At 36.6% G+C, this 15,203-nt stretch overlaps 1 long non-coding RNA gene across 1 annotated transcript; it reads left to right on the top strand.

The window, feature by feature from the left end:
• The first annotated feature begins 3,332 nt into the window (after nt 1-3,332).
• LOC135291003 (uncharacterized) lies at nt 3,333-7,289 on the top strand. Its single transcript, XR_010353862.1, has 3 exons — nt 3,333-3,822; nt 3,940-4,025; nt 4,294-7,289. It is a non-coding gene; the product is annotated as an uncharacterized LOC135291003 (long non-coding RNA).
• The last annotated feature ends 7,914 nt before the right edge of the window (nt 7,290-15,203 follow it).

Below are 15,203 nucleotides of genomic sequence, written 5' to 3'. Positions count from 1 at the left end.
CTGGATTTTCTTTATTCAGGTTTATCTGTGCCAGGTGAATGTCAAGGCTCTGGCTATACTTTTCCAAGCTGCTAATTCTACACAACTTCCTGTTTATAAGCATGGTGTTTAAATTAGTTTTTCTGAATTACAATTGTAGAAGAATGCAGAATCGCAGGACTGTAGGGTAGGAAATCATTACTTCTTCTTATCAACAGTGCATAGATCAGGTGGAAGAGCACTGCTACTACTTCTAGTCAAATCAATACAGCATGAAGGAAAACAAACATGTATTTGTGTGGCCTTGCTACTGACACAATCCGTTCTAAAGACATGATTTGTGAAGGTTCTTTTTCACTGATCTCAAGGTGCAAAAACTGACACAACAAGGGGATTTGGCAGTAAAATCAAAACAGATATACTTTTATTGAATAGCCATAGCAAAGATGCATTAGAGAGAAGGGGAATGGAGAAAAGGGAAAGAATAAGGAAAAGAAAAGAAGCGAGGAAAAGCAAGGAGGTGTATAGCTACCAGACGTGTGGATGACAAAGTCCTTTGAAGTCCGGTCGACGAAGAGCCTGTCGTCTTCACGTCAGGGGAGATCGCAAGGGTATCAGTCAGCTCTAACCTCTTTTATAGTCCTTTTGAAATGGGGGAAGGGGACACATTTCAAAATAGTCTATTGATAAAGGGTACAAAGAGTCCATCAGTAGTCCATCAGCAGCAGACGTCGTAGGCAAGAACCATTGTCTTCTCGGTCCAGTGGTTGCTTGCAAAACTTGCTTCGGTCCCCATGCATGCCTTCCCTCACCCTGCGGTAGGGATTTCAGTCTCAGTCCTTTTGGGAAGAAGAGGGGAGCTTTTCCATGTAGGGGTCGCATGTCTCAGTCCTTGAGGGGAGAACCTTCTCCCATCTCAGTTCATCTCTCACGGTGGTTGATGTACAGTGAATGGAGGGTCCTTTAGTGGTGACCTCCAGGAAGGTCATTCCAGAGAGAAAGTCCAGCCAAGTCAGAAGGGTGGAGAAATTCCAGCACAGTGTTGCTAGGTGATGCAGGCAAAAGAGAGCACACTGCCCCTTCTTGGGTGCAGTGTTCCATGAGTTGAGCAAACACACCCGTAGGCAATAATCTGGCTTGGTGGACCAGACAGACCTGGATTTTCAGAACAGGATCTTTTCCTTTCCCCGGTGGTCTTGGCTTTCAAGACAATCGAGAGGCAAAAAATGAGGGAGGTTTCGGACAGACACTCACAGCTACCTGGTGTGGTTAAAGTATAGTTAAATCAGAAATGCATGGCATGTGTGTATGTGCTGGAGCCAAACATTGCTAACAGCATCTGTACCACTTTTTCTGCTTCTGCTTCTCGCCATCTAACTTGCTTCTAAGTACAGCCTGTCTAGTTACCTATCTTGACTGTTTCAAGCTGGTACTCTGTTTCACAACAGCTTGTTCATAAAAAAGAAATTGCTCTTCAGTATTGGGATAAAGGTATGATGAGGCTGAAGTAATATATCTGATTATTTTTTCACTGGAAGAAGTTACTTACAAAGTACTGACTATTTCCTGGATTTTGTTTTGCTTTTCATTACCATATCTAGCTGCCAACAAATCTGAATGTAGCTCTGAATTCTGTGGTGAACTATAATGTGGATTATGTGTTGTCAGAGGCAGAGATTTCAATTCTCATTTTGGGATCATGGTTGGGAGTGTCTCTTTGTTTTGGGTGCCTAAAAATCCAAGCTATTTGTATACACCTAACAGAGAATGCTAACAAAACTGGGACACTTTTGGTGACCTACATCCATGCTGATTACCTGTTACATTATTGTTTGCTCTCAACCAAAGAAAATAAAATATGTGTCAGCAGTAATAAAAATTGGAAGTAGGTCAATCTACAAACCCTCTGCATCAAAACCAGAATAGAATGCATGTTCTCCAGAAAAAAATGAGAAATAAATATGTAAAGGAAAGGCAATTAAAAGTTTTATGTTTTTAGTCAGAATGATTACCAGTTTTAATTACTTATTCATTCAGCGCTGTGTAAATTGGAAAAAGGAGGCACTACAGATAAATGACTTTTATCTTCTTGGAAAGAAATACAGAAAGATACTAGGATTTACTTAGCTGATTCTAAATTCTCATTTCAGTGGGCTTGGCAAGAAACTGTGAGCAATCAGAACAGGAACTTCAAATGTTTCAGCAAAATCTGAAAGAACTTTCATACAAAGGGAGGAAGAACTTTGTATTTGGCTAGACATATTTTGCTTCCTGTGTGGAGGCTTTAATCTTAGATCAAAAAGTGATCAATATATGTCATGACATGTTATCATAATTGGATGTTTTAGCTGTAGATTATTGCAAATAAAATTTTAGATATGTTCCATTGATATTTGCTTTTGAGGGTTTTGATTCTGAGAGATGAATGTGCACTTTCTCCATCTAAGTTTCCAGTCTTAAATTAGCATCATCCTTTTCTGCTGTTTTGATCTGTGAATGTCTGAACATTTTGGATTAAAATAAATTAGTTGATTTTAATGTCAATTTAGCATGTAATATCACTTTAGTCTTGAATCTCAATGGTTATAAAGGTTATAACCATATAAAGGTTATAACCTTTATGGTTATAAAGGAACATGGTTCCTCAATGAACAGACTCACATTTAAATCAACACCTATTTGAGGATTTGTCCACTACATCATGCTGTCTCAAAAAAGGCTTTTCAATCTCTTTATACCCCTGGAGACCCCTGGAGTTGGCTGAAGTCCCACAATCAGAGAAATTTTGCTGGAATTTGTGCAGGTATGATTTCAGAATTCCAGCCTCTAGCAAAAGATTTCTGTATTGAAACTGAAATAACTTATAGAAATACTTTCATTTATTTACCCAAAGACTATCTGCTTAAATAAATGAATGAAAAACCAAACCAACAAAAAAAACCCAAAAAAAAAACTAAACATGAGAAGGTTGCTAATTGTATGCAGAACTGGGATTGTCTGGGGTAAAGTTATGAGCTTAACTGCCTTCATATTGTCCTGTTGGGAGCTGCAGTTTGCATTTTTGGCTAAAACAGTGTTGATGATGTTGCTGCTTATTGCAAAGGTTTCATACCTTCTCGATGATATCTCACGAGCAGCTCCTCACAGCACTGACTCCTTCTTCTCAGCACAGCCAACAAACTCCATCTCTCCTCTCAACTAACCAACCTGCTCTTTTATAATACCCCTCTTAATTGGATCCAGCTGTGGCCTATTAAGGGCAGGCTTGTTCTTCATTCTTGATAATTAGCACAGCTGTAACTCTTTAGGGGTGAGATTACTTTCACCACTATCTCTATTCTCCTACCTTTTATCTAGCCACAGATGACACGCTAATCTTTAGGCTATTGCTGAACAGTGCTCTCACAACTACAACACTTTCTCTGCCCCTTCATCCCCCGAATGTCAGAAGTTTGGGGTGGGCAGGAGTTCAGGAGGAGACACAGCTGGAACAGCTGGTCCAAACTGGCTAGTAGGATATCCCATGACATCTGGGACAATAAGCCCAGGAAAGGGCATGGCTGAGTCATCATCCCTGAGATATTTAAAATACATGTAGATTTGGCATTTAGGGAGATGTTTTCATGTTGTATTTGGCTTTGTTAGGTTTACAACTGGACTCAATTATCTTAAAGACCTTTTCCAACCTTAATTATTCTATGGTTATATGAATTCATGCCTGGCAATAAAAGTTCAAGCAAAGGAGAGACATTTGTGGCTTTGAAATTTGCCTACTCAAGTAACTGTTAACTGTGCTGAGTCTCTTCTTTCCATTGAGTCTTTCCAGTGGATACCTGTCTGCCTGTGAGAAGCAGTGACATAATCCCTCTTCTTGTTTTGCCTGCATGTACTACTCTTACTTTTTCTATTTAATTGTCTTTCTCTTGATCCTTTTCACCTTCTTTCTATTTATCTCCACAGCCCAAAAAGAGAGGAATGTGTGAAAGTCAGGGGAAAACTCGCCACAGCACTTTTTAGCACTCAAAATGAAGCTTGAGGAATTCAAGGTAATGGGCAACACTTACACTGGATATTGCTGAAAAGTAGAGTGATTGTGGGGGAGTACTTGTTGTTGTAAAGTGGTGAAGAAAGGAGCGGTTGACCTTCACAGAGTGTGTGTAAATTGTCTACTTTTTGCCAGTATTGAGATGATATTGCTTTGATTTTGGTATGAGGAATTTTTGTTGTTGTTGCTGTTGTTTATGTAATTGTAGTTTATGAAGATTGTCTGATTAATGTATATTTTAACAACAGTTCTTAAATATGTGCTTACAGTGGTCGGGTGGAAATATGGTATTTGTGTGGCAAGGCTTTGACAGTAACACATGGTGCTGGAATGGACACAGCTGGTGCAAGCTCTCTCCTGTAATTTCACTGTAAGATATGGCTGAACCTGCCCAGCAAAGACGGTGGCACCTTGACAGAGAAGTGTGAGACAAAATGTGAGAGATACAGACCTGCAGACACCAAGGCCTGATAAGAAGGAATAGGTGACCCAGTGACCAGGGCCCAGATTCCCCTGCAGTTGGTGGTGGAGGCAATGGTGAGGCAGTTTGTTCCACACCGTACGTTCTGAAGCACTGCAGCTGCAGCCGGGAACACGTCCACAAGGAACACGCAGCCCAGAGAGTGACTGCAGGAACAGGCACCTGGCAGGAGAGCTGAGCTGTTATCCCAACAAAACCCAACTGTTTTTAGAAGGAGAATGCATGTAACAAGATTTAGACAAATACATAGGTCCTTTAAATCTTAAAATACCACTGACAAAAAAGAGATTAAACCAGATACTCTAAATCTTAAACTGCCATTTTCAGCAAAACAAACAATGCAGTGCAGTTCTAAATAACATAAATAGAAAAATTAATAGCATTACATTAATCGGTAGATTTTTTACTTGGTAGTAAATTCCATAAGCAATATTTATGTTGCTTTGAGGTGGATGTATGCTAGCATAAATAGTTATTGAACGGGACATGGATTCATATATTACAATAGATTATAACTGCTGGCACACATGAAACACACATTAAAGTTTAACAGACTCCAGAAATCATGGGTTCTGCTGACTGTGTTTCATGAAAGCTTATGCAGAAAGTTTATGATGAAGTATCCTTTTTCTTCCCTGTGGAAAACCATTCAGGATCTTCATTGTTCCAGCATCATAAGTACTTGTTTACTTGTTATGAACAAATATTGATAATTTACCAAGAAGAGTAGATACATTTTTAGGTTGATTATTATGATTCATATAAAGAAGGTCTTTCTTGATAAGGTTGCTGAAGTAGTTATATTCTTTTGTCTCATGTTTTTCTTTTTAGTGATATTACTACTCTCCAGAAGTTTATTTATAAAACTCTTTTCCATTTTGCTATTTTTAAACAAGGAAAAAAGACCTGAAGTAAAAGACCAAAATTAATTTAATAAAGTATTTAAAATTACACCCTTTTTGGTCAGCAATAAGCTGACCAGTAAAATAGCATGTAAATGTAAAATGGAGCCTACAATAACTAAATTGCTTTAGTAGTAACTTGCCAACAGTGATGAAAGATGAAAATGACAAATTCTTTTAGAAGTCTAATAAAAGAGCAATATTTCTATTCTAATAAAAATATTTTAGATAAACTCTGCTTGGCAGTTGTTAATGAGCATGTATTTCTGAACCTTGTACTTTTCAGGACACAAACACCATACATAGGCAAATAAACTCTTGAGTTAGAGAAAACAAAGCCAAATCAATGCTTTGATGGAATGTGGAATACATTGTGAAAGGTCTGCCATTGAATCGGGAATGTCACATGTGTCACTTCTACACCATCAGTAACCACACCCCATTTGCCATCATTAAGACAAGACTGACAAAATATTTCAGCTTTCTGGAGCAAAAGGTTTGTTTGGTATTTGATTTGGTGAGTCAATGTACAGAGATACTTAGAAATGTTTTATTTCTCATATAGAATCCAGATGAACATTATATGTGTTTGGAAAGTCAGTCATTGCTGAGTAATGTGTTAAATCCGTCACATAAGCAGTTTATGACAAAGAGATGGAGAAAGATTGCTCATGCAGCTAATGAAGTTGGGTAAGCTGGACAGACATCTTAAGGCTAGTTAATTTTTTTTTTCCGTTTTGTACAGGGATGAGTAGTCAATCCACAAAATTTAGAGGAGGTCTGTTAAGTACAAGTGGTGGTTATGGTGGTACTTTGTATTAAGTGAAAGCAATTAAGGACATAATTAAAGATGAAGGCATACGAATACTATCAAATGGAAACTGTAATGCAAGGAACAAGTAATGGGAGTAAGAACTTTGTCACAGATTTAAAGTAACTGGTAGTATAGAAAGATCCCAAGTTGTTGACTAAGCTTAATGAAACTGCTTTGCAATGAAGCAGAGCAGCTGGATATCATGAAAGGAGGAGTAATTAATTTGTTGGTGAAACATGAAAACATATAATCAGTGAAGAAACTGTGAATAACGGTGAGTGGTTTGGTCAAATTCATCATAGTATAAAGAAAACTTGGATAGGACTAAGTTCTCTGAAACAGCATTTTCTAAACTGCTTTGTAAGAGGGCAAACTAGCTTCAGCTTAATACTGCCTTCCCTACACTGTCCTCTACAAATATGCAATAAATGTTGGTATTAACAAATGGTATGGAAAACGTCTTTGTACAGATCATGGTTATGGGCCCTTCTGAATTGCAAGTTTTATATGCTAGCAATCATGTTAATCTTTTTTAGCCATTGTAGAAATAGAAATTTTGATATGAAACTCTGAAGCCAATGGCAAAAATCCCCTTAATTTCAGTTGGGATTGTTTCCAGTTAGGAGTTTATTAAAGTGTTTGCTTTGAATTTGACTTCCACCTTTAAATGCCTACTGCCAAGTCACTTCTTTAGTGCCTAAATACAAAGGAGACACGGAAATTTATTTAATTTTGTTTCTGAGAGGCTGCATTTCTGTAGCTGGCCCTGAACTAATGGATGTGAGGAGCTGTAAGCACTCAGTCTGCCTTACTATTAAACTCATGTTTTCTAATATAATTGACAGCCTTCTCATGAAAAAGCAATTTAAAACCTTCATAAAGCAGAAAGCAGAGTCTGAGAAAAACATCTGTATTGTGTTGTATTTTTAAGGACTGAAATTTGTTTGAGTTGTGGGTTATCGTTACCAATTTGTATTGGACTGTCTGCATCTATGTACGTATATATTGCTTTCAATCCTCTCCCCCATGACTTCCTGTTATAATATAAAGTTTTAAAAATTACTTTAAGTTGATTAGCCTTTGAGTCTTGTCCTTCGTATTCTCACTGCCTTGCTTTTGGTTCCCCTTTTTCTTAAAGAAAAAAAAAAAAAAAACAAACCGGAAAAAAGTCAAGCAGCTGAGAGAAACTGCTTTTCTTAAAACAGTAAAGAATATGTATCTCCTCTAGGTAAGCCTCCTTATACCAAAGAGGTATTTTCTTAAAGGCAGCTTTGATCTTTTAAAAAAATTAATTTAGTTATAGTCACTATGTTTATTGCATTCCTTTCCATGTGGGTACCTATAACAATATAATATTATGGATGTCATTAATTAGAAAACATGATGGGGACAAGGTAAATCTGAAGATGTCAGGGAAGTAACTGCCTTTCAGGTTCACAAATCAAACCCTAGTTCCAGATTGCAGTAGGGAGGAAATAATCTAACTTGTTCTTCACTGTAAAGAAGAAGAAACTAAGACCTTGCACAATATTTCATCATTCATTGATGTAATAGATGTAATAGGAAGAATGCTCTTAGAGTGCCTTTAATTTTTAAATGAGATCAGTCCATAATCATGACATGTCAGGGCAAAGACATGCCATGAACAAAACAGGGAAGGGCTGCTCTTGGCCCACTTGCATGTTTCCAAATGGTTTTGAACATGTATTCTCCAAATATCTTTTTGGGGTTTTTTTTTGGTTTATGGTTTGGTTTTTTTTTTTTTTTTTTTTTTTTGTTGTTGTTGTTGTTGTTTTTTTTTTTAAGAAATTGCTCTATTTTAGAATGTGTAAGTATTGGAAATCTCATACTTGGAGGATTACAGGTGTTTCTGGTTTTAAATAAATTATATGTGATTTATGTGATTTAAAAAAATATTTAATTTTAAAAATTAAAACAGGGTTTAATTAGTGTTTAATTAAAACAAATCCATATTTTATCTACTTGGAAGTCTCTGTAGAAAGAATATTATATTAATGTTTATTTTCATTATCAAGTTTTCATACTACACTCCATTCTATTCTTTTGCATTTTTTGCTTCTTAATTTTGTCATTGTGTTTTATTGTTGCATTCTTCCATTAGATGCTTTTTTTGGTGGTGGGGGGGTGGGGAGGAATGGGAGGGCTGTTACTTAATCTCTGTAGCCTGCTTGTCTTGTAAACTTGTAAATTTCTAACAAGTTTAACAAAACTTGTAAACCCAGTAACATTTTGATACTACAGAAACTTTCAGACCTCTGAGGCTGAAGAACTTCAATTTACCGCAACACCTGACTCAGGAAATTATTGATTAAATGCTAACACAGATCATGTATTAGAAATTTGGAAAACATAGCACCTGAAATTTATGCTGGTTTTGCTACTTTGTAAAGACTAAAGAGTTCAAATATTTAACATCCTCTTTTGTCTAAAAAGATAAACTAGTTATAGTGGTAGCCATTTGTTGTGTTGAAGGTAAAATTAAGTAGCAACATCAAGAATAAATTGATATTTTTGTTACTAACAGATGAATTGTACATCCCTAATAGAAAATCCTAACATATGGCTTCTCAATAATTTCCTGAGTCAAGGTAGAATGTAAATTTTGAAGCTACAGTAGGGAAATTATCTCTGTTTGGACCATTATCAGATTCTCATTTAAACACTGTCTTCGAAAATGAATGTCTTTTCTGACTCCATGAAAGCAACAAAAGAATCTTAATCCAATAGGTGCATGACGCACTGTGGTAAATTGACTTTGGCCACGAGTTGCCCACCAAGACACTCCATGACTCCCCTTAGGAGGGCACAGAGTTTGCTCTGTAATCACATATGCTCACTCCACTCCATCCCTGCTTCATCCCCAGTCTTCCTCTTAGCTATTATTGTTGAGTTAAAGCCATATGTTATATAATATTCCCAATATCCCTGTGGTCAGTTATAGCCAGCTGTCCTGGCTATGTCCCCTGCTAAGTTCATGCCCATCCTAGACTACTGACTCTTTGAGGATGAGGAGGTTGTTAGTGAGACATTGCTCATGCTGTGCCAGTGCTGCTCAGCAATAACCAAAACACTGGTGTGTTATCAAAACCTTTCCCACTACCAATGGCAAATAAAGCAGTATGAGGGCTGCAGTGTGGAAAATTAGCTTCATCCCAGCCAGAGCCAATACATGGACAGATAGAAAAATGTCTGTATCCTGTCACACATGCACATTTTTTGTGAAACTTGCTTGAACCTATTTGAACAAGAAAAACTGAGGAAACACTTGTGTCCTGCTTGCTAGTAGCCCCGTCCTTTGTTCTTCCACTAATGGTAATATAGGTGGGGTCTTCCTTAATTGACCAACTGGTAGATTTTTTTGAGTATGGTATATATGTGCACTTTTCTAGAGAATGCTATTCTCTGCTTCCATCAAAGAATATGAGTACTCTTGCACTATTAGGTCTTCTTGTTAGCCAGTTCAACTTGCAGTTTTCTGTTAACTAATATTAGTAGAAATTGTATAAAAATTTTTGACTCAGTTGTCTCAGATTATGGGATGCTGCCAATTACACTCTCAGTTTTATGTAAGTTTTTTATATCTATAAGAAAATCTTAATAGGATTTTATTATGAAATTTCTTGATATGTAAAACTAAAAGGAAAAGAAATGTCTTGGTTGAAAGTTTTCAGGCTCCTTAATATGGTACAGTTGACATTGGGCAAAAAGAGTGAGGGCCTCCCAACTGTACCTGTCTCATAGATACTCCTTTGTTTCAGCTGTGAGGAGTTTTCTGATCTTAGCTGGAACTGCAAATGAGTCTAGATTTATATCTGTCTTTTTTACCCATCAAATTAGCTGTTTGCTGTGACAGCTGCTCTCTCCTTCAGGAATGTTTCTGGCTCAGAGTAAGAAATAAATTGTGTTATGTGTACATATACTTGATTCTGAAATCCTGGTAGTTTTAATTATTTAAGCAGATATTAATTAAATCAGACAATTGCAAAGCAGGGTGCAGCATTTGGTTACTTAAGCACAGGTATACAAGATATTTTGAAATGAGCTAGAGTAGCATTACAATTACCCCTGACCTGAATTACCACTACAATTAATGTTCATGCAATAAATTACTTAAGCCACCCACAGGTCAGAGAATAGCTCACAGTACTGTCTATTCAATTCTTCTTGCACATCAGTGCTGTAATAATGATTATTATTTTAAAAGCTTTAAAAATACTTTTATGGAAACCAAATGAGGGAAAACAATACAAAAGCTAGCAACCATTCAATACATCAGTTTCCCAAACACATGTAAAAAGAGAGATGATTTTGGAAAAATCTTTCATATCAAAGCTTGGGCTCTGGATGTATAAGATTATTTTTCAACAATATAAGGTGCATAAGTGCCTTTTCATTGCATGAAGAAAGCATGCCTGCTGGCAAATGAATCATATTATAAAAATTGATTGTATCCCAAAAGGGAAAAATGTTATTGAAGATCCAATGGCCTGGGATGATACACCATTGATCATTGTAAGAAATACTTCCAGAAACTGTTTTTAATCTTTCCGCCAGAGCATTAGCAATTATTCTTTAGCCCATGGTGAGTAATGACTTGAGTTTCCCAGTTTCCCAATCGATAAAACATTTAGCCTACTGCTACAAATGTGCTCTTCGCTTAGACAAGCAGAATTTTTCTTCCAATTACTCTTTTTTTTTTTTTTACTGTGACCTCATAAAATGTTTTTGAACATATTTCAAGGTTTTTTTAAAGAAAAGGAACAATACTTTCCCTACCATATCCCTTTCTTCATTCTGTTTTGAGAAATAAGTCATTAACTTGCACAGGATTCTGGCTCTGCTTGGATTGACTAGTGGATGCTCTGTCCTATTTCCTCAAAATTTGACATACTAGATGTAACTAAGCCACTATTTATGTTTTTAGCTTAAAAAGAAAAATTATACAAAAAGATAATAATTTCCTTCCAAAAGTGCTTCAACTTTCTTAAACAAATAATGGAAGTTGCCTTCACTTCATCCTATTCTGTGCACACAGGCAAAATAAAAAATCTGTGATATTGCGGCTAATGGAGAACAATCACCAAGGACCATACTAACAGGCTAATTAATTACTTTGCAGCAAGTAAAATCTATTGAAATATAAAGATAGATGCTCATAAATACTCTTTGATGATTGGAAAGTTAGTGTTCAAGTTTTTCTTCCTCATAATTGCATATTATCTCTCTCTGTATGAAACATACACACATCTAAAGTAAAAGTTCATAGCCATTATTTAATATTCTATATGCCCTCTGCTTGGAACAAGTTATATTTTGCTGTATTTATTAGAAGCTTCAACTCTCACATTTGTACACTGAACTCTGAGATCTTAAAAGTATGGTTATTTATGTGCTTCAGTGAATTTAATGGAGAGATGCAATTTCATACCATAAACTTCCCTGTGAAAAGAGAGGTAAACAAATAATCCAGACTGTGCCTACTCTGGGAGCTGTGTTTGTTCTTAATCAGAGCAAATAGCAAGAGTAGACTTGAGGGAAGAGTTGGAAGATGAAAGGTAAACAGATTGTACAGATGTATTGGCAATTCAAAATATAAATCCAAATGCTTTGCTATAGTGGGATAGAGTAAACTCTACAGACTTCATAGATTTAAATTAACTGGAGGTTCACTCCTAGAAATTAGGATTACATAGGTCATGTTCCTTACAGAAAAAATAGGCTACTAATTTATGATTTTACATACAGACACAGAAGGATTATAGAAAACACTGTAAACAAATAGTTGGTTGGAACTAAAATCAGGGATAAAGTGACCTAGGAGAGTAGGAAAGATAAACTGGACCTACAAATGTCTCTTCCTCTCACCATTCTCAAATTTTCATCTGCTAAACTAGAACAGCAACAAAGAGTGTAGTAATCGTGCCTTGCTGCTGGAAACCAACCAACCATTTCAGAAATGTCCCTTCTATAAATTACCTATGTGAGAAAGAAGGAACTGCATGTATTTAGCACAAGTGAGACAAATATGCAGTATTTTGTCATTTATTATTATTATTATTATTATTATTATTATTATTGTTGTTGTTGTTGTTGTTGTTGTTGTTGTTATTATTTACAAAAAACCTAAGGGCTGATGTTTTACACTATGGAGCTGATGTATATTCTTAGAACAAGCAGTAAAATGCCAAAAATAAAAAAGTCTAAAACCACATTGCTATCCAAAATATAATACTGAAGGTTGAACATTTTATAAATCTTTTTCTAGGCCAATTGAAACCAATTTGGTTCCATGGTAAAAACTAACTTAATATGATTTGTGCTGATTTAATAAACAGTAATCTGGCCAAGCTTCGCAACAGCAGAATTGCTGTAAGAGTTAAAGACAACATGAAGCTAGGATGCTTTCATAGCTTGTGCTGAAGTACTTATATTGTTGAAAAATAATCTTATACATCAAGTATTGTTTATCCTGGTTGCCATGAGCCCTGGGACTCCAGAAGGAGGTCAGGGTTGCTTACCAGTCTTGCTCCTTGTGCTTTGACTAGTCTGGGGATGGATGCACACTTCGCATACCTGGTCCCTTAATCAAGATAATGTGTACAATTGTAAAGATAGTTCCTCATGCCATTTCTTCATCTACCTTGCTGAATCTCAGATTCTAGGCTTCTAAGCTGTGACTGTGAAATTGATATGCTAGGAATACATTTTTAAAATACTAATGCCTGCGGACACTACTGCTCTCATGGGTAACATGCTAATGTATCTTTGCAACATTTCCAGCAGAAGAATTTTGTTTATTAGACTTAGTCTAGAAATTACTGTAGTCCTGTGATGCTCCTGTGTAAAGGTACAAGTTTTTTTAGGTTTACTGTGGTGCTCTTTTTTATCATGTTTTGACACCAGCTGGCAAATAAGTACTACAAAGTTGTTAATTCACTTCCTACCCATGCACTGGTGGGATGGGAAGAACAACGGGATAAAGTTTTTTTTTTTCCTAAACCCCATGGTTTGAAATGAGTCTTTTAACAATCGAATTAAAGCTACTACTACTAAAAATAAAAATAATAAAATTAAAAATTAAAAAGAAAGAGGCATAATACCCAAGAGAAACTAGTGGTTCACAAGTTAATTACTCAGCACCTGCTGAACAATGCCCAGCCTGTCTTCCAGCAATGACTGGTACCTCTTTGCCAGTTCTCCCCAGTTCTGTGGAATGGGGAGAATGGGGAGAATGGGGAGAATGGGGAGAATGGGGAATGGTCCCTTTGGCCAGTTTGGGTCAGCTGTCCTGGCTGAGCTTCCTCCTTGTTTCTTGTGTACCTGATGGCTGGCAGAGCATGGGAAACTGCCAAGTTCTTATACTACTGAGCAGCAACTAAAATATCAATGTGTTATGAACATTATTTTTGTACTTAATCAAAATAAAGCTCCGATCCAGGTAGTAGAAAGAAAATTAACTCCATCCCAGCCTAAACCAGGACATTCTGTACCATCCAACTGCAATATACATAGCAGAGAGCCTGAAGGTTCTGCTGAGATATTATTTTAACTGAATTGATCAATCAAAATAATGTTTGGGTATGGCGTTCTTTGAACTGTGGTTTGGGGGGTTTTTGTTGGGTTTTTTTGTTGTATTTTTTTTACACAAGAATCTACTCCTATCATACCAAAGCATCGGCAGCCCTATAATTAGAGAAAAGAATCTTCATTTCATTTTCCTTTGTGTTTTGAGCTGTACCAGTATCATTATTTTAGTTATATAATGTGGTGTAGTTTAACTGGAGCTGGAGAATGTGTTGTTATTTAAAGTTTGTACTTCAAAATCCAGAGAAAGCTTGTATTTAATTCTGATGAATTTCCTTAGCAAATCAGACCAATGGGAAGTATCATCTGGTACAGGCCGAGGTCAAATGTTGCTTTGTAAAACCTCTTTGTTTCTACTTGTATTGACTCAGAATACATACCAGTAAAGGATATGTGTCAGCACTTGTTCTCATTCCTTGGTGCCCTGAGGAATGAATATAGATTTAAGAAGTCCCAAAGGGTCTTCAGGATGATGGGAATGTACTGAGCTGCCTATTCCCCAGCAAAGAAATAGACAATGTTTGGAAGGAGCCACATATTTTGGTTGATTCAGAAGATATCCTCAAGTGTGACAATCTTGTGTTTCTTGAAAAGAAAGAATTTTATGTTTTTTGGGGAGCTTTTTGTGTTTAATTTTTTTTTAATGTAGATGAGTAAGAAGATATGTGATGCAAAATTTCCACAGAAGTGTAAATGGACAGCTAAAACCAGAGCTCCTGAGAACAATATATCAATTCTAAATTACTTTATTAATTTGAATTCATTTGAAGTTGCGTGTAAAGTCAACCACCTACTTAGAGAGGCAATATCTGTTTTCATGGAAGAATACCCCACTATCACCCACAAGTGATAGGTAAAGACGTAAGAATATATTCTGATGTGTGAAATGTAGTTCTGGCCTCCATTTAGTATTTTCTGCAGTGGTAATAGCCTTAGTGATGCTGAGGTCTGGATATTACACCTCAGCAACATCCCTGTGAAGTAACTGACCAGAAAAGTTCCAGTTAAAACAGTCAGCTGCTGGGCTGGACAGTCATGTTGCATCTCCCAGAAGCACAGCTGCTGTTGGCAGGTCTGCAGGGCCTGAATCAGTATCATCTCTCCATTTCAGCCCAACCTATAAGATCTTTCCTTATATTTTCTTCCAAAATGTCATCTTTCTATTTTTGCACGTAAGAATTTGGACACAGTGAGAAGCATCAGTGGAGAGGCTGGAGCCCAAATGGTCTAGAAAAGTCCAAAGACTGGCCTTTAGATGGCAGTGTGTACCTGTTGAATGGGAAGTATTTAGCGGGGTAAATTTGTGAAGCAGAAACAATTTTCTAAGGTGGAACCGTGACAAGGTTATATTCTTGGACTAAAATGAAGTGGAGATCC

Source organism: Passer domesticus, chromosome Z, assembly GCF_036417665.1.
Source record: "Passer domesticus isolate bPasDom1 chromosome Z, bPasDom1.hap1, whole genome shotgun sequence".
Lineage (NCBI taxonomy): Eukaryota > Metazoa > Chordata > Aves > Passeriformes > Passeridae > Passer > Passer domesticus.
Note: the sequence above shows the minus strand (reverse complement) of the source record. Positions and strands in the feature narration are given on the sequence as shown.